Here is a 19710-nt window from a genome sequence, read left to right as displayed (position 1 = left end):
GACGTGTAGCATTAATGGCCTGAAGTGGAAGCGTCTTCCCAGGCCGTGACACGGCACCCCACAGTGAGACGCTGTTCCTTAAGCACTCCGCCAACACACCTCCATCATACCTCCCCCTCTTAGCAGTCCCTTAATTCCAGGGAAGCCCTTTAGAATGGCAATGATGTGGAGAGTAAGCCCTAAAAAAGGAAAATTGTGGGGACTAAGTTAGCAGGCGGAGGAATAGGCACTCTTTGGGGATGGGACCCACGTGAGCTGCCATCGTGAACAAACCCTAATGCCTGAGACCCGACTTCCTCATCTGCAAAATGAAAATTAGAATAGGAACCCTTCAGAGATGTGGGAGAGATTCTGACAGTACCTGGGACACACCATGAATGCCGGCCATTGTGGTCCTTTCTATGAGGGCAAGAGAGGGGTCAAGAGAGAATGTGAAAAAAGCAAACAAGGGCTGGGATTATGGCTCGGTGGTAGAGTGCTTTCCTAGCACGCATGCGGCACTGGTGTTCCATCCACAGCACCACATAAAAGTAAAATAAAGATATTGTATCCACCCAAAACTAAAAATATAATTTTAAAAAAATGGGACCACTATCACGGGTCTACTTTTTAAATCTCTGTTAATTAATTGAAATTTAAGAGGGTGCTGCGGTTTGAATGTGGTTTGTGGCCTCCAAAGGTCCATTTTGAGTAAAGTCTAAAGCCCCAGGATGGCCCCTTTGGGAGGCAGGGCCTAGTGGAAGTTTTTAGGTCACCAAGGACAGTGAGATATTTCTTTGGTAGTTCTCCTGAGAAGGTTATTATTAAAGGAGCAAGCATGGTTCCAAACCTACCTACCTCTCTCTCTCTCTCTCTCTCTCTCTCTCTCTCTCTCTCTCTCTCTCTCCCCCCCTCCAGGCTCAAGATGTGACCACTGTCCCTTGTTGTGCTTCCATCATTGGCTGTGAGATCTTCACCAAAGTTGAAACTTATCTCTTTATAAAGTTAATAGACATTTCATTGTGGTCTCACAAAGCTGACTAATAACAAAGGAAATTTTTTTATAGTTTTGATCTATTTGCTAATTATTAATGATTCAATACTATAGTTCATTTTCAAGTCAATATTCTAATGGCTTTATTAAAGTGTAAAACATGCAATAACCGTACATTTAAAAAGTACAAATTGAAGGTTTGACACATGCATAACCATAAAACCGCCATCACAATCAAGATAATGAACACATCCAGTACCCCCTCAATCCCTTGCATAATCAGTCCATCTGTCCTCTGTCCCATTGATCTGCATTCTAATTTGCAGATTAGTTTGCATTTTCTAGGGTTTTACATAAATGGGATCATACAGTACTATTTTTTTTTGGCTTTCATTCATTCTAATTATTTTGAGATTCATCTATGTTGTATGTATCAATTGCATTACTTTTTATTGCTGAGCAGTATATCTTTGTAAGGCTATACCATGTTTGTTTACCCTTTCACATGTTGACATTCCTTTGGACTGTTTCCAGATTTTGGATATGACAGTAAAGCTGCTATGAACATATGTGTACAAACAATTCTCTGTATAGACATATGCTTTCATTTCTCATAGATAAAGCCTAGGAGTAAAATGGCTATATCATATGGCAGTTATATGTCGCACTTTTTAAGAACCTTGACATATGAAAGTCAGACAGCAAGGACCACATCAACTACTTGGTATGTGCATTTTATTTCATTTAAGCCATAAGAGGTATTCAGTGTTATCTCATTGTGGTTGTAATTTACATTTCCTTTCCCCGCCCCCCTCAATACTGGTGATTGAACCCAGGGATGCTCTACCACTGAGCCATATCCCCAGCCTGTTTTTTATTTTATTTTATTTTATTTTTGAGACAGGATTTCAGGAAATTGTCCAGACTGGCTTCCAACTTGCAATCCTCTTGCCTCGGCCTCCCAAGTCACTGGGATTATAAGTGTTTGTCCCTGCACCTGGCTAATTTACATCTTCTTAATGACTGATGAATCTCAGTTCATATGTGCACCATTCACACACACACACACACACACACACACACACACACACAAAAAAAGAACTCAAAATGGTTTCATACATGTAAACATAAAACTTAAAGAAAAAATTATAGGAGAAAACTTTTGTTTTAATCTTCAGTGCTGATCTCAGAGTATATTTGTTTTCTTATAAAATAATTTGTAAACAAATCATTTTCCAGGGACAAAAGCAAAAGAGCAAAGTGTATTAGTAATGCTTGTCATTTAACATCATTATGTGAGACTAAAAAATATATTTAGTGTTTTCTTATACAACTACGAGTTTTTATTTTTATAAAGTATCTTCAGTAATTTGTACAAGAGTACTGTCTAAACAGTTTAGCAGTATTTAAGCATATTGACTCAGAAATAAACTGCAATACCTGCTATACCATATTTTACTAGCAGTTTGTAATAGTCTTAAATCTCTGATTTAATAACAGAGAGGCTTTATTTCTTCTTTTGGAATGATAGGTGACCATTATGATGTCCACAGTCTAATGGAGCTCTGTGTGTCTTTATTCATCTTTTGCATTGAAGACGAAATTTACTAAGTTAGAAGATGTGGTTTTTTTCAATTATTGATGGGGACAATTTTCCTCTCATTTCTGTTTGGACTAAAATCTCTAGTTTGGAATATGCTGGGTTTTCTTTTAGAGGTGAACATACATAGCCACAAAGATGGTTATAATGACAGACATAATTTGAAGATGGAGGATATTCTGGGAAATCTACACCTTGAGAACTAATAATGTCCATGTTCCCTTCACAGCCCTTGATGTCTACTAAGACAATAAAGTCTCGGGGGCTGGGATTGAGCCCATGGAAAAACTTTGTGTTATGGTATGACATATAAATGTGTCTGAATCAATCCTGTATACCATATAGTTTACTTTCAGTGCTGTAACCCATGTAATCCTATTTCCAAGTTGGTAGAGAAAAATAAAATAGTTTAAATGTTGATTCTGGAATTATTCATTCAACACCAAATAGATTTCCAAGGAATTTTCTATAATCCTTAATGGAAACAGTTTTCTTTTTTGAAATTTTAACCCCTTTCCAGCCCAATGTATCTTGATTGTAACCTAAAATTTTTTGAGCAATTTGTTGGTCAATTGCCCAATATTCCTCTATCTCACGGTCTTTGTACTTGATATTCCCTCTGCTTAGAAAACTCTTCTGCAATGTATTTACACAGCTGATGCAGTTTGATTGGTTTATTTGTTTAAATGTCACTTCCTTTCCTAACATTAATCTAGTCCAGAATCTTACCAATCATTGGGACTCTTCTCCAAATCCTCATAGAAACCTCCATATCTGTTAACCTGGTGACATATCGGATGAGCTGGAAAACATTCAGATGGAATATTAGGGATATTTGCAAGGGCAGGACTTGGGTTTCAATGCCCTCAAGCCTCTTCCTTTCCTGTTTGCTTTCCACAGCCCCAGGTGAAGAGACCGGCCTGTGGACTTTGCAGAGATTCCTAGAATGGCTGGGGACGTAGGGCACTGCGACCTGGACCATATCCAGAACCACCCCCTCCCAACCCAGAAAGCAGACAGGGAGAAGCTCCACACCTCCCACAGGGGCTGCAGCCTAAGGCCTGAAGTGCCCCTATCCTGACCCCCGCTTTGTGATCTTTGATTTGGCATCAATTTCACGGATGCAATACCCAAAATGTGACCCATAAAAGAACAAATTGATCAACTGGACTGCATTGAAATTACATTTTTTCTGCTCTTCAAAAGAAACTCCTAAAAAAAATAAAAGTAAATAAAAAAGTGAAAAGACAAGCCACAGACTGGGAGAAAAATCTTTGCGAAGCATATCTGATAAAAGTTTTATATCCAATGTATGAAGAACTTTCAAAACTCAACAATGAAAAAACGAACATCCAATTTAGAAATAGATGAATAGATGCTTCATCAAATGCCAAACCTGAGAATCATTCAGGTCAGCGTTGACCCCTGTTCAATCCTTGGCACTGTAAGCTCTGTGAAGACGTTAAGAGGAATGAACTCTGCTTCCCGGTGTCATCTTAGATATGTTGAGGACTCACTGTGTGCTAGTCACTATTGGTTTTATCTAAAAGGGCTTCTGATTCAGGATGGTATGCATTTACACCCCCATCTCTGCCTCCACAGAAACACCTTCCCTTCCCATGGAGTTACATGGCACAAATATTGGAAATTGCACATCATAAATTGGAAAGATCATCAAACCAAAAATACTTGTAATACGCCTAACCTTTCCAACACCTTAGCTTGGCAACACAGTGCACGGTAGAGAATCAGTTATTTCCGCTCATGACTGTGGCTGACTGGGAGCTATTTAGCCTCACCAGAGAGGATAGGATTGTGTATTGCTAGCCCATGTGTAGCACCTCCAGACCATTATATATGAAAAATCATACATCAAACTCTGCGATCAGGGATTGTCCGTAGTCTAAACCTATAAATAGGATAGCAAATGATGTCAGACATATAATCCTGTGGCTATGAAGAGAGTGGGAAGAGGGATAGCCGTGGTCAAGGAATCCCAGCATGTCTTTGGAAAATAGAAAGTGAACACTGGAGTCTCCTCTAATGAAACAGCAGAGGAATTGGGCCTGGGGGCTCGAGTAGAGGAAGCAGCCAGCTGAACCAGAGCCTGAAGGATTGAGAAGTGGGGCAAAAGGCAGAGAGATTGGCCAAAGGTTTCCAAAGGAACAGACCCCCTACACACACCTCAAGTCCCCTTTCATACCTTCTGGTGCTTTCTCTCCGTAGGAAAAATAAAACACATTTTTTTTTTTATTAGAGAGAATTTTTATTTATATTTTTTTTAGTTTTCGGCAGACACAACATCTTTGTTTGTATGTGGTGCTGAGGATCGAACCTGGGCCGCTGGCATGCCAGGCAAGCGCGCTACCACTTGAACCACATCCCCAGCCCCTACACATTTTTTTTTTTAAATAGAGAGTTCATCTCTAAACACACCTTAAATAACTATGGGAAACTAAGACAATTAGCACCCTATTGTCTCAGCGTCCTCCCCAGCATCCAGCCAGCACAGGTCAAAACATGCTCCTCCCTCTTCCGCACCCAAGGAAGCCACGTGATTCGGCAACAGTGGGTCATAGCCAGTCGTGTCCCCAACATCAACAGCCCAAAAGACTCAGACCCACATTCCCTAAACTGTGTTTGGGAATTATTGAGGACTTTTCTTTCTAAGTCCTGACCCTACCCAAGCCCAAGTTCATTAGGTGACCCTGGTTCTGCTTCTACAACAAAAGTAAAGGTAATCAAGTTTGATTTCCCCAATTTCTCATCTATCATTTCAAACCCTTGTCTTCATTGAACCCCATTCTTAACTGTGCCTCATTTTTAATTTTGAGACAGGGTCTTGCTAAGTTGCTTAGAGCCTCGCTAGGTTGCTGGGGCTAACTTTGAATCTGCAATGCTTCTGCCTGAGCCTCCTGAGGTGTGGGAATTACAGGTATGCACCATCACAGAGAGGTGCCCCTTTTGTCAAAGATCAGTCTGTCCATGTGAATACACAGGGCTTTACCTGGGGCTACGCCACCAGTAGGAAGACCTCATGGATCAGACCCAAGGGTAGAAACAGAAGCAACCCACACACTATCACTGTCAATGGCCCATTTCCGGGATTGTGCTTCCCAAACCTGTGCTTACAGGATTACAGGATTAGGGATCCATTTCCACCAGAGAATGCAGCAAGAGTCCAACTAAACAATAAGCTCTGGCTGCAGCTGGGCACTTTGGACTCCTGGGGAAGAGTCACCATCTTAGTGGAGAAATCCACTCTGATCACCAAGAGATGATAGAACTGTTGGCCCCCACTGGAGACAGTTAGAAAATGCTTGGCATCCATTCCTGGCACCCCAGTTAGCACACAAGTAATCTCCTTGTGTGCCATTGGGTACTCCCTTCCCCAGTGTGATAGTAAATGGACATAATAGCAACTGTGGCCCAAGCAGGGCAGACCCCCTTCCAGGGAGAAATAGCTCAGTGATGAGCACAGGGCCTTTAAATGTCATCCGCTGTATGGATTTACTAGAGCTCTTGAGGTCTGTCTTTCCCAAGGCTCCTTCCTACAGAGCTCTCTGATGAAGGCAAGGAAATAAGGGCTGCCACTTGGGCCCAGTATGGTCAACTCTGACAGCTATTTCAACTCTGAAGATCCATTGCAGTCAACAGAGGCTTTGGGGTCCGCCTTACAACTTTTCTTCTCCTTCTGTCCAATCCTGCTTTCTCTCCCTTCCTGCCAAGGGTAATCCCTAGTAAACACAATCAATACTCGATCTACACTCTCTCCACATGTGTTTTCTGAGAATCCACCTTGGGTCCAGCTTCCCCTGTGGCCTGTTCTCATCTCACCCAGACACCCGTGTGCCATTTCATCCAGGGCCGTGATTTTGCTCATCAACTTGTCTCTCAAGTGTGAATCTGCAGTGAGCATTGCGTACCCAACTGCCTGCTGGCTGTCACTGTGTGTCTGTTGCACAGCACCTGGCCTGGGAGCGTGCCACACCAGAACTCAGCCTCTCCCTCTCCCCTCTCTGACCTGGCCCCAGGTTTACTTGCCTTATTATATTCCCTGCAGTGTTGAATGTCCCCCACTCGCTCTGTTTCCCAGTCCATGCATTTAACCATCTCATGACTGCATAAGGCGCTGCCCACTCACCTCTCCCACGCTCTTGTCTTCTGTCCTTCTCACCTGCACTGCCCCTGACCTGGTCCAGACCTTGCCCATCTCTGGCCTAGACTGCAGCTATGACATTCTGACGACATTCCCTGTTCGACCTCTCACTGGCTTTCAATTTGTCTTTCTCACTATCGCCAGAGAGAGCTATTGAACTGATAAATCTGATTGTGCTGCTTCCACTAAGAAAAAAATTCTTCAGCAATGTTTAACCTCAATGCCTTTGCAGACATTCAAGGCCCCTCCCCTTGCCACCCACCCGCTGACTCTACAGTCAGGTGATACTGAATTCTTTGAAGCTGTTAGACCCCAAACCGTATTTGTCCTATGCACCATTGCACACGGTGGGCAACTTTGTGCCTGGGCCTGCCCCTCACATTCCTGCCTGAAAACTGCTCATTCCTAACATCACCCCATTGAGGAGCCTTCCCTAGCCCCAGGCAGGCTGGCCCTTCTTCTGTCCTTCATTCTGACCTCCATGGAGCAACCATTTTGTGTAATGGCTTTTTTGCATGCCCGGTTCCCCCTCAGAGAGCTCCTAAAAACTGCAACAGGATCTTTCATCTGTAATGCAGTGTACAACCTGGGACCCTACTCATAATCAGCATAAAGCAAATATTGAATGGTTATTTGAAAAGAAGGGAATCTACAAACTTTGGATCGTAGTCCTGTATGCCTCTATTAATTAGCTGTATGCCTCTATTCTAGGTCTGTTACCTTAGCTGTAAATTGAGAAGATTGGCTCATATGGTCTCTAAGGCCACCTTTCAGAGTTAATACCCTACCAAGATCAGATAAGAATGTAGAATGGTAACGAAATCCACATTCCGCCCAAACCCCCACTGCGTCAAAGAAGAGTGTAATTCTGCAGAAAGCCACTAGGTGGCAGGTGGGAAGGAAGCGGTTACTTTTGCTTTCCCAAAGCTGCAGGCAGGTCCTTGGATTCCCATTCTTAACCCGGGAGCTGTGTCTGAGTCAGTCTTTCCTATAGGCTCTGTGATTGTACAACATTCAGATATTGCAGCAGGTACTGTGACCCAATTAGGCTGCAGCTCACGAATGCAAAACCATGCAGCAACAGAGGGAGAAAACAGTGAGTTTGAAGGGAGAGGGTAAGCCGGTCTGGGAGATTTGATTCAGCTCTGCCCTATTTCTGCTAGCAGATTAAATTGTGAGCCTTTGTCTGGCATGAATTTTATTAAGAATCAAGAATCACAGGATTTTTTTTTTCTCAGTGCTGGGGACGGAGCCTAGGGCCCTGTGAATGCTAAGCATGTCTTCTGCCACTGAGCTACCCTTTCAGCCCCAGTCACAGGATCTCAGATGGTGTATAAAAACTGCTCTGTGGAAAGGACTCCTGTCAGCTTCCTTCCAGGTGCAGAAAGGGAGTCTGGGGCTTATAATGAGGCTGTGTGCCGTAGGAGCTGTCCCTGGGATGCTCACGGTGTTGACAATGAGTCATAAGATTTTCCAGGATGTTAATAGCTTCATGGAGTTACTCACAAATGAGATCCTTAGGCCTTTAAGCCAAAACCAAACCCAAACTCAATTATAGGTCATGGTTGGTAATGTGCTGTTTGGGTTAATAACAGACTGATTTATCCCATGATAAACATTTTAATCTTAATATATTAATGACTTGATGTGACAGTCTATTTTTAGCTTATGTTGTATATCTAGCTTAGAATGAGAGAAGGGAGAGTAGTGGGGGTGGGGGATGCTGAATATTCAGTAACCCAGGCTGATAGAGCCCCCACCACCACCTGACAACACAGATCACAGTAACAGAGGAAAGCACTGGACTGTTAGGCCTGGGCTTTTTATGCTCTGACCTAGAAGTGACACATTTCATTCATTCATATAGCCCATTAACTAGAAATGGTCACCTGTTGCTGCATAGCTGCAAGGGGTGGGGGGCTGCAAAATGTGGGGAACATATTGAATATTTGGTGTTACCACTGCCTGCCACAGTAACAAAAATTCTGATTTAGGCTGGGGATGGCTGGTAGCTCAATGGCAGAGCACCTATTTAGCATGTATAATTTCCACCACAAAATAATAATAATAATAAGATTGACTAAAAGTTGCCAATGAACATTTCTCAAGATTTTTCTTGAGGAATTCCTAATGGCCTGGAGAAGAAATATCACCTAAAACTGCATTCAGCCTCCTAGTGATCAAACCATTTTGTTTTCTCTCATCTTAAGAGTATATGAGAGCCAGGAGAGGTGGCACATGCCTGTAATCCCAGCGGCTCAGGAGGCTGAGGCAGGAAGATTGTGAATTCAAAGCCAGCCTCAGCAAAAGCGAGGGCATTAAGAAACTCAGTGAGATCCTGTCTCTAAATAAAACACAAAATAGGGCTAGGGATGTGACTCAGTGGTCAAGTGCCCCTGAGTTCAATCCCTGGTACTAAAAAAAAAAAAGTACATGAAATCCAGGAGCAGTGGCACATGACTATAATCCTTGTGGCTCAGGAGGCTAAGGCAGGAGGATCATGATTTCAAAGCCAGCCTCAGGAACTTAGCAAGGCCTAAAGGAACTTAGCAATACCCTGTCTCAAAATAAAAAAAAATGAAAAGTGGTTAAGTACCTCTGGGTTCAATCTCCAGTACAAAAAAAAAAAAAAAAGTATATGATAATTCACATCCTGCTCTTAATCTATTCCTACCACCAAACCCAGCAACTTATCTGCAATGTGCCCTTCTGACCCTGTTACTGTAGATGACAGACCCATGCTCTGATGTGAAGGTACCTCCTCCACAGCGCCACGAATTTCCACTTCCTCTCACCATCTCAAGGACAGCACATAAACAATGTTTACCTTTCTCTCCCATATCATCGATTTTTGCCTCCACAGCTATTCCGTTCGGCACTGATATACTGTTGTTTTTCCCATCTTTTTTTTTTTTTTTAATTTTTTAGTTGTTGATGAACCTTTATTTTATTTACTTATATGTGGTGCTGAGAATCGAACCCAGTGCCTCACATGTGCTAGGCAAGCACTCTACCACTGAGCTACAATCCCAGCCCCCCCCATCTTTTTTTTTAAAAAAAAAGAGTTCTTTACCCCCACACACACACTCACTCTGATTACCTCCCCTTCTCTGTCTGCTTGCTTCTTGTCTTGGAAAAACCCAGTTCTGGCACGTAAGAACCAGCCTCCAAAGATAGGAGGGGCCAAAAGGCTGGAGAAAGAAGTGGTCCAATCTAGAAATGCACAAAGTGCGATTTGTTAGGGACATATGACTGAAGTGTACCTTGAGAGGCAGCAAGACAGAAGGATCCTCACACCTCAAGACAGGAGGGAGGGGTTTATATGCTAAGTTAGACGGTGGCCACAGCCAACTGCCAATTCCCTGGCCTTTCTCAAAAACTATTAACACGTCAAACATCAGTTAAGACACAGCCCCTCATCAGTTTTTGCTGATTATCTGGATGACTTAGTTTATCCTATAGGATGTAGATTGCAGGCCTGGGTCACCTGGTGGGAAAGATGTGGCAATGAGCTAGAGGCTATGGCCAGGTCAGGCTGGATCCCTAGGCTTCTACTGCAAAACTCCTGGGGAAAGGGTTTCTATGCTGCCTCCACCTCCTTTGTTCCCTTTCTTTTGAGCTTACTCTGATTGGGTTTCATTCCCTGCAGGTCACTAAACTCCTCCTGCCAAGGTCACCAAAACTCTTTATGTACAAAGCCTACAGCAAAGTCTCAGTCCCTTCCTCACCAGATGGGCAGCCCTGGACCTGCAGGTCTCTGCTCTGTCTGGGTGCCCTTGGCTTTCCCGGTCCCTCCCTCTCAGGCTCCCTGGCTGGTTCTTCATCCTTTCTAATCTTTGACATGGGAAGAATAGATTCTTATACCAAAATTTCCCAAAATAAGCAGTCTGTTTCTAGGGAGAACTTGGAGAATGTTAGACTTTCCTAGGTGCTCTAAGAATAATAAATTTTTAAAAAAATTTCCCCTATTGGTTCTCATATCCCCCAAAAGGCTATTGTCCCCAAACACATCTACCTCTTCTGGCTCTTCACCTCCTTGTCAGTATTGACCCACTTATACTGCTCAAGTATACACAAAAACCAGCACAGCAACCACCCCATTGGCATAAAAGGAAAGCCCCAAGGTCTGGTGTTCTACGCAGGTGATCCTCAATTTACAATGGGGAAATGGGCCAATGAGTGGAAAGTATCCCAAGTTAAAAATGTATTGACTGCACCCAACCTATCCAGCATCCCAGCTTAGCAACACAGCACACTGTGGAATGTTGGTTGTTAACCCTCATGATCACGGGGCTGATGAGAACCTGAAGCTCACTGTCACTGCCCATCCTCATGAGAGAGGGTCAGATCACGTATCAATCCAAATTTAAAACTCCAAGGGCAGTTTCTATTGAGTGAAAGTCAGTTTTGCACCATCAAGCTAAAAGATCGTTTTTAAAAGCCACCATAAGTCAAAGGCTGTCCATACTTCTTTGTTAAATTGTCAATACAAGGCTGTCCATACTTCTTTGTTAAATTGTCAATAAATTGGGTGTGGAAGTGCATGCCTCTAATTCCAGCTGCTCAAGAGGCCGAGGCAAGGAGGATCATGAGTTCAAAGTCAGACTCAGCAACTTAGTGAGGCCCTAAGGAACTTAAAAAGACCCTCTCTCAAAAGAAAAAAAAATTTTTTTAAAGGACTGTGGTTGTGGCTCAGTGGTTAAGCATCCTGGGTTCAATCTCTGTCATATATATATATATATATATATATATATACACACACACATATATACACACACACACACACACACACAAATAAAATGACATTACATTTTTTTTAATATTTTAGTTGTCAATGGACCTTCATTTTATTTATTGATATGTGGTGCTGAGAATCGAACCCAGTGCCCCACACAAGCTAGGCAAGCGCTCTGCCACTGAGCCATAACCCCAGCCCAATACAGTTTTCTTAACCAATGAAGCATCGACATGGTCCTGACTTACCTAGAAGACAACTCAATCATCCATTCTACCTCTGTCCTTAGATTCTTGGCTACTCCACCTCAGGTCATAGTAGAGATACCCCTTTCACTCACACCCTGCTGCTGTGAAGGTAGAGGTGGCAGGATCCCACATTCCACACCAACCCATTATGGTATGGGACCAGACCTGGCCTCTGCCCTAGACGAAGCACAAGTAATGAATAAAAAGATTTCTTCCCAGTCAGACTGGCCAGGGGCAGCCTGGTCTTCCTACACCCTTGTATTAGGGAAGGACAGTAACAAGACTCATTACAGATTCATACATCAAAGCACAGGAAAGGGTTTCCAAGGAGAGGGCATCCCGACTGCTGCAGGGGGGACCCTGGGTCCTCCCATGCTGATCTCTGCTTCCTGCAGCAACTTTTAACCCATGCTGAACTCTGCCCAATCCAGTATTTGGCCCAGGTAGCTTGTTGCAAACACAAGACCTGGAAGCACAAAATGCTCATTAAGAGCTAAGAGTGTGGTTCAGTGGGAAAACTCTTGCTATACTACTCAGACATGCTTGAGGCCCTGGGTTCCTTCCTCAGCACCTGAAAGAGTTAACAGAGAGGGAAGGGCATGGACAGGACCCAGTGAGAGGTTGGGGCACTAGATACTGAGATGCTGAATCCTCGAGAGCAGGAGGGGACTGGTGTCACTTGGACAAGTAGCTAGGCCTGGAGTGGCTGAGTAAAGATCAGGGAGGCTGGAGAAAGGGAGCCAGTGTGCTGGGCAAAAAGAGGTAGATGTTATGATTCGGATATGAGGGTCTCCCAAAGCTTCTGGGTTGATGTAGGAATGTCGGAGGTATAATGATTGGACCGAGAGAGCTGTAACTTAATCAGTCCATCCTAGTTTGAATGGACTGACTGGCTGGTGACTGTAGGCAGGTGGGGCATGGCTGGAGAAGGTGGGTCCCTCAGAGAGTGCTGTGGAAGAGTTTATCCTCTCTGCAGCCCCTTCCCCTCCCTCTTTCTGCTTCCTGACTGCCATGAAGTGACAGTTCTCCTCCACACCCTTCCGCCATGATGTTTTGCCTCACGTTGGGTCCAGAGCAATGGAGTGGGCCAACCATGGACTAAACCTGTGGAAGTGTAAGCCAAAATAAAACCTTTCCCTCCTTTAAGTTGTTCTTGTTAGACATTTTGGTCACAGCAATGCAAACCTGACTAACACGGAAGAGGTAAGCGAAGAATCCCATAAAAATCCTGGGAAGTAGTCGTTAGGAACCTGGGGAAAATAGATGAGATGCCTTAAGGCACTTAGTCATTGAGGGGTGGAATTTTTGGATCCCACATGCACCCCTCAGCCTTCGCTCCCCAACTCGCAGATCAGAGAATGGAGGGGGAGGGGGAGAGTGGGGAAACAGAAAGAATATATGACAACATGTAGGGCCATGGAGCCTAGATTTAAGGAAACTCACAGGCTTCCAGGTAAGTTTGACCAACATGCCCTCAGTGGCATGTTGTCATCTCCCCCAAACCATTTTCCCAGAGAGATGTTCACCCCAGCGGACCCTGAAGGTGGATGGTGGTCCTAGGCCCAGGCTAGCTATCAAAGCCTTTGGGAGTTGTATTGCATTCTTGCTTTAGATTTCTTATCTGATACCTTCAAGTTCCCAGTACAACCACAGTGTTAAATATTTCATTAAATGCAGGCCCATGAGGTTTTAGTCTGTGTTTGTTAATGCTTGTTTATGGGGAGAGGGGGATTCTTTCCCACATGGTGTATGCCTTTATGGGGTTGGAAAATACATTCATTGCACCTACAGTGGTGGTACAGAGGGTGGCCCTGAGGCTCTGGAATGCAGGTCTGATCATTAAGGTCCTGTGAGATTTACTGAAGATAAGCAAAGAGACACAAAAGCATGACAGGCAAATGTATGGCCCTAAATTCAAGCCCATGCTGAGTGAAAGCTCACCTTGCGTTTGGGCCAATCTGGTATTTTCTTAGAATGCTTGGCCTGATTCAGAGCATTGTGCTAGAGATAGGCAGCCATGGATGGTGGCAGAACAAAAGACTGTCTCATTTTCTCTCTTTCCTGCTGAAACGGATCACGTGATACAGAAGCAGGGATTCATCAGCAAGGCCCTGCATGGGTGGGAGGGGCAGGTGGGCTGGTTGCTCAGCACATTGTGTGTGCTTCTGAGAATGTCAAAGCCCTTTTCCCGCATCGGTGCTCAGACGCCACATGAGTCACGGCCTGTCTGCAAGCCCTGTTGCCTGGCCTGCCCCTCTGATTCTTCACACAGGGCCCTTTGAATCCCAGTGGACTCTAAACCTCCACCGAGCTGCAGACGATTCCATTCTGGGCACAAAAGAGGGCTCCTTCACAGGGACTATGGCTGCCCTGAAGGGGTTATTTCTGTGCTAGGTTTTTTGTTTTTTTTTGTTTTTTGTTTTTTTTTTTCCTTCCTGGCTCTGAAAAACAAGCACATACACCCAATAAATAAAGATGAGACCAATGAAAGCAGCTGTATTTCAAGGAGAGCCAGGGAACAAGCCAAGGAACAAATGAAAAGATCCAGTGACAAAATGCCCATTCATTGGGTTCACTCAGCAAACATTTACTGAAGCCATCTGCACACCAGGCACTGTACTGAGTGCTGGGAAGACACAAAGGTGCCCTTGAGAATGGTGACCACTGCGTCCCCCTCCGCCGAAATGGAGTGGCAGGCACACAATAAACACATCAGGGTTAACCGTTCGCAGCTCCACAACACCTTAAGGAACCAAGAATGCGCCGGATATGTACGTCCGTGTGCAACAATATGAATGAATCTCAAAAAAAAGAATGCTAAGAAAAAGAAACAAGACCCAGCACAGCACACACTACTGGATTCCCTCTCTATAAATTCCCCAATCTGGCAGATAGTCTACAGTCAGACACTGATTATATTTGGAATGGGAGATGGGAGGGAGAACACCAAGGGGGCTTCTGGAATGCTGGGAGTGACCCCTGTGACATTCATCGGCTGTGTACCATCGTCTGAGCACTTTTTAAAAGTGTTGCTCAGTGGTACAGCCTTGCTTGTTAGGTGTGAGGTCCTGGGTTCCATCCCCACTGTGTGTGTATGTGCACGCACACACCCATGCACACACACAAATCCACCCTTCAAAGGTTTAAGAATCTACTTACATACGTCTATACATGTATTATGGTGTGTATCTAAAATGCCCACCAAAGTCCCATGTGTGAAGGTTTGGTCCCCAACCTAGCAATGTTCAAAGGTGGGGTTTTGAGGATTGGATCCTGGGGGCTTAAACCTCATCAGTGTACCGGTCTATTTGATGGATTAATAATTTGAATGAATTACTAGGAGGTGATGGAAACTATAGGCAGGTGGGGCATGGTTGGGGAAAGTAGGTCACTGGGGGCGTGCCCTTGAGGACTACATCTTGTCCCTGGGCTCCTTCCCTACCCCACTCTCTTTTTCTCTCTCTGCTTCCCAGATGCTAGGAGCTGACAGCTTTTCTCCACCAAACTTTTCTACCATGATGCTTTGCGTCACCTCAGGCCCAGAGCAAAGGAGCTGGCCAACCGTGGACTGAAATGTCTGAAACTATGAGTCAAAATAAACCTTTCTCCTCAAGTGGTTTGTGTCAGATATTTTAGTCACAGCCACAAAAAGCTGACTTGAACAACATGTCTTTGTATATTGAATTACAGCACAAAGACCATTAAAAGCAGCTATTCTATACATTAATGGGCACAACATCATATCTAAATACCTCTGGCCCCTTCAGAAGTCACTCCAAACTTTAATACATCTCCTCATAAAAAGTCATCTTTAGAGCTAATATCAAGCCATAAAATGATAAAATGTGTCAATCAAGCTCATTAGTTCTACTAATGGCACCTGCATCTGGATAGAAACTCACCTTTCAGTAGGTGAGCTGCCAAGCAATTTTTCAATTTTTCATGAATATGCTCATCCTGCAAACAATTATTAAGCTCCTACTGTTTGCTAGGCACTGGGGATACGCCCCCCCCTAAATAAAACAGACAAATATTGTTTTTAGTGAAAGAAATGGACAAGCTAATAACTACAGAGCAACACAGGATGTGCTAGAAATAAACAGTGACTTAGGAGGCTCACTGAGCACAGACAGGGTTGTTGGAAAGCCTTCCTGGAATGGACAAGGGTAGGGCTGCCTGGAGGATAAAGAGGACTCTACCAGGTCGAAACCAACAGCACTGGTATAAACCAACAGCAAGGGGCATGAGGTCAGTTTGAGGAAGTGCAAGAACATCAGAAGGTGGAGAGGCAGGGCTGAGAACAAGTCAGAGACACAGTACGGAGCAGATTAGGAAGCTGTTACAGAGAGCAGGAGCGATGGCCAGGTAAGGAAGGGTAGCAGGTAGAGAGGAGAAGGGCAGAACTGAATTCAGTAAAATTCTCCTAGTTACTGATCTCATGAAAAAGCTTTGATTAAATGCCTGGGGCGTCCACTGAGAAAGGCAACCTTATCTTACCAAGGAAGGAAATTTCAATACCTGCTATATCTGGACAAACCTCAAGGACATCATGCTAAGGGAAGTTAGCCAGTCACAGAAAGGACAAATACTGCATGAGTCCACTCATATGAGGCACCTAGAGTCATCAAATCCTACAGACAGCAAGTAGAATGTTGGTTGCCAAGGGCTGGGGTGGCGGGTGAGGAGTTGGGTATTATTAGTGCTCTGTGGAAAGACAGTTTCAGTCTTAGAAGATGAAAAAGTTCTGGAGATGGCTGGTGGTGATGGTTGCCCAGTAATGTCAATTTCAATTTTTCATGAATACGCTAATCTTGCAAACAATTATTAAGCCGTACTGAATGCCAGTCAACTATTTGCCTAAAAAGGGTTAAGATGGTAAATTTATGTTATGTGCATGAATTTAATTTTATCACAAATTAAAAATTCCAGGTAATCTTTTCCTAGAAGGTCAGGCATGTTGGGTATGCATTTAACCACGTCTCACCACCCTAATGAGGTTCGATACTTTGCTCCCCAATTTATAACAGGTCCTCCTCCAAGAACCTAGAACAATTCACAAATTGTCTTAACCCTACAAAGATCCTATTTCACAATTCTCCAAACTTCTAAATCAGTTTCATTTCCATGAGCCTCACTGGACCTAATTTCTGGACATTTCTCTCTCAAAGCTACTTATAAGAACACAGCATCCACGGTTTCTCAGTGGAATAAGAACTGTGAATTAGTGATGCTGTGCTCCTTGCCGAGTACTATCTTAGGTCTATTCTCGACATGATGGGACTTAAGAGAAGTTGCTGTTGCTAAAAGCCGAGACTGGCCTGCAGATGCCCCATGGGTAAATGAAAGCAGGATAAAGCCTGGCATCTCTGCCTTCACTGTGTATCTGTCTCTTTTATTACGTTGAACTTTGGGATCTGCCCACCTCTGCATGGAGGTATGTTAATCATTTAAGGAGGGTTCATCCAAATTCTAGAAATACAGGTTTTATTAGCCCTAAATTTCCCTAATCTATCTCATCCCCCTTCAAGACTAAGGCAAGGTTTGCAGCGTTCTGTTCCCCACACCTGTAGTGGTGCCTAGAGGTCTTTGGTCTTGTCCTGGACCTTCCAAGAACAGTGGAAGGTGGTGAAGGTGATCCTGCACCTTCTGTCTGACAGGGTCACAGTGTGGGGGATGCTGTGGCAAGGCCACACAATCTAGAAACTGGAATCATTAGGAATGTTAAGTGTTTTGTTTGTGATACTCATGATATGGATAACAGGGCATATGTCAATCAATAATAAAAGGACGTACTGCCTGAGATTGCCGGAAAATTCCCAGAATGAGACTAAGGATAATACAATTGAGACATGCGATGAGGTGCGTTTCAGTGTCTCTCAGGATACAAACAATGGTGTTATTCCTCAAGCCTAAGCAACGAGAAATATTTATCCCATGGTTAACAATTTACATTAGCCCCCCCCCAACCCCATCCTAAAGCCACAACCTGTACAATAGCCCAGATACAGAAAAACAATTGCTGTGCCAACAGTACAAGGACCATCATAGTAGCTTATGGTATCCCCTCGAGGACAAGAGGCTAATAAAAATACATTCTCAAACCAATAGACCCTCCTTTGCTTTATGCAGAAACTTATGATGAAAATGGAAAACACATAGTTAATATAAATGACAAAAGGGGTTGAGGTGTAAAGCCTACCTTAGTTAAAGATTACAAAGACATGAGAATTGGTGTGCTTTGACCAAGGATCCAGGAAGTTCTTTTAGAAAGCAGTTGAATAGGTCATATGAAAAAAGAAAATTACTTTGGAAATTAAAAATAGAATAATGTAAAATTAACATAGATATATTTTAGAGGCACTTCAGAGTAGTAGGTTTTTAAATAATAGACTTTCACTACTTTAAGTGTGTTTTACTAGGATTTTAGTTTAGAAGTAAGAAAGCTTCGGGCTTTGAAGCTATCCATTAACTGCCTGAAAAAACACCTGTAAAACAGGTATAAAAATAAAGGTCCTCCAGGGGCAATGAGATGTCTTCTGGAGATTGCTCCTAACTTGCAACTTGTCGTCCTGACTCCTCTTCTTGCTCAGATGCCACTCCTTCTTAGGGACCACCCTGGACCCTCACCCCTAACTCTAACCCACCCCCCACCCCCCGCGGGGGCTGGACCTCGGCAGGAAGGCAGGCACGTCACCCAAAGATGAGACTGCCACCCTAAGTAGGAGCGATCATTTCATGGAAACTGAAGCTCCTTCTTCCAGGATCACAAGTCTGATTGATATACGTTCTGAGCAGCAAGTGGAAACTACCCCCTCAAATAATAAAGACTTCTTCAGAGCTACCTCTCAAAACCAGAACTGAGAGAATGATCGATCAGATCACAGTTTGACCAAGCCTTCTTAGTTTTGCACACCTCTCATGCCTGCAATTCCTTCTCTATTTAAACCCTAAAGCTCCTGTCGATGTCCAGAAGACAGGGCCTGGATTCTGGATCTCACTTTGTCTTCCCAGAATGGCCATATTGATTAAAGTCTCCGTCCCTGGTTTTTCCCCATTACCTTTTCTTTTGGCTTGGTTTTGGGGGGTGGAGTGGCCAGACCTAGTTTGTTGGAACCCTCAGGGTCAGGCCTCTGGCCCAGGACTCCAGGAATAGATTCACCATCTTTAGCCCTCAGAGCAACCCCATGAGGCAGACATTGCTAACAACCGTCTGAGCAGCAAAGGTAAGAAACTTGCCCAGACCCATGCAGTTGGGTTGAAACAAGAAACCAGGATTCCTAGCAGGAAGTCTGAGCTTTTCCCAGGCAGTTACTCAGACTTCCCTTGTACTTCCATACGGACAGCATTGAAATGAAGATTCCTGTTCTCTGTTCTGACTCCTAGATTTATTCCACTAACCGTTTTGGCGCATCATCACATGGTCTCTGCTATAGTCTGAATGTTTGTGTCCCCCACCAAATTCATAGGTTGAAGTCTTAGCCCCCAAAGTGATGATAGTAAAAGATGGAGACTTTAGGAGGTGATTAGGGCTTGAAGATGGAGCCATCCTAAATGCAATTAGTACCCTTATAAAAGAAGCTCCAGAGAGGTGCCTTCCCCTTCCACCAAGTAAGAGCATGCTAGGGAGGCACCATTTGTGAAGCAGAGAGCCCTCACCATATATCAAATCTGTCAGTACCTTCATCATAGACTTCCCACCCCTAGAACTGTGAATGATAAATTTGTTTATAAACCACCCAGTCTACAGTATTTTGTTATAGCAGTCTGACTAGACTAAGACAGTCTCCCATCCACTAACATAGCAATAAGGATAATACCTACCAGTCACTGGTGCCTGCCACTCATCAGGAACTGCATGATGAGCTGTAGGTACTAATGCCATGGAAAGGTCTGAATATTCCTTAGTATCCCCCATTAATTGTTACAATTTTCCAAATGCAATGCTCTTCCCATAATGCTCTTCTGCTTCCTGTGTGCAATCTGATTGGTGTGGGT

General features: G+C 43.9%; 1 pseudogene; it reads right to left on the bottom strand.

Annotated features, from left to right (window-relative positions):
- Window positions 1-2585: 2585 nt before the first annotated feature.
- Window positions 2586-3281, bottom strand: LOC143402202 (stAR-related lipid transfer protein 6 pseudogene; annotated as a pseudogene).
- Window positions 3282-19710: the final 16429 nt, after the last annotated feature.

This window comes from Callospermophilus lateralis, chromosome 6 (genome assembly GCF_048772815.1).
Source record: "Callospermophilus lateralis isolate mCalLat2 chromosome 6, mCalLat2.hap1, whole genome shotgun sequence".
NCBI lineage: Eukaryota > Metazoa > Chordata > Mammalia > Rodentia > Sciuridae > Callospermophilus > Callospermophilus lateralis.
The sequence above is the reverse complement of the archived record's forward strand: the minus strand, read 5'-3'. Positions and strand labels throughout refer to the sequence as shown.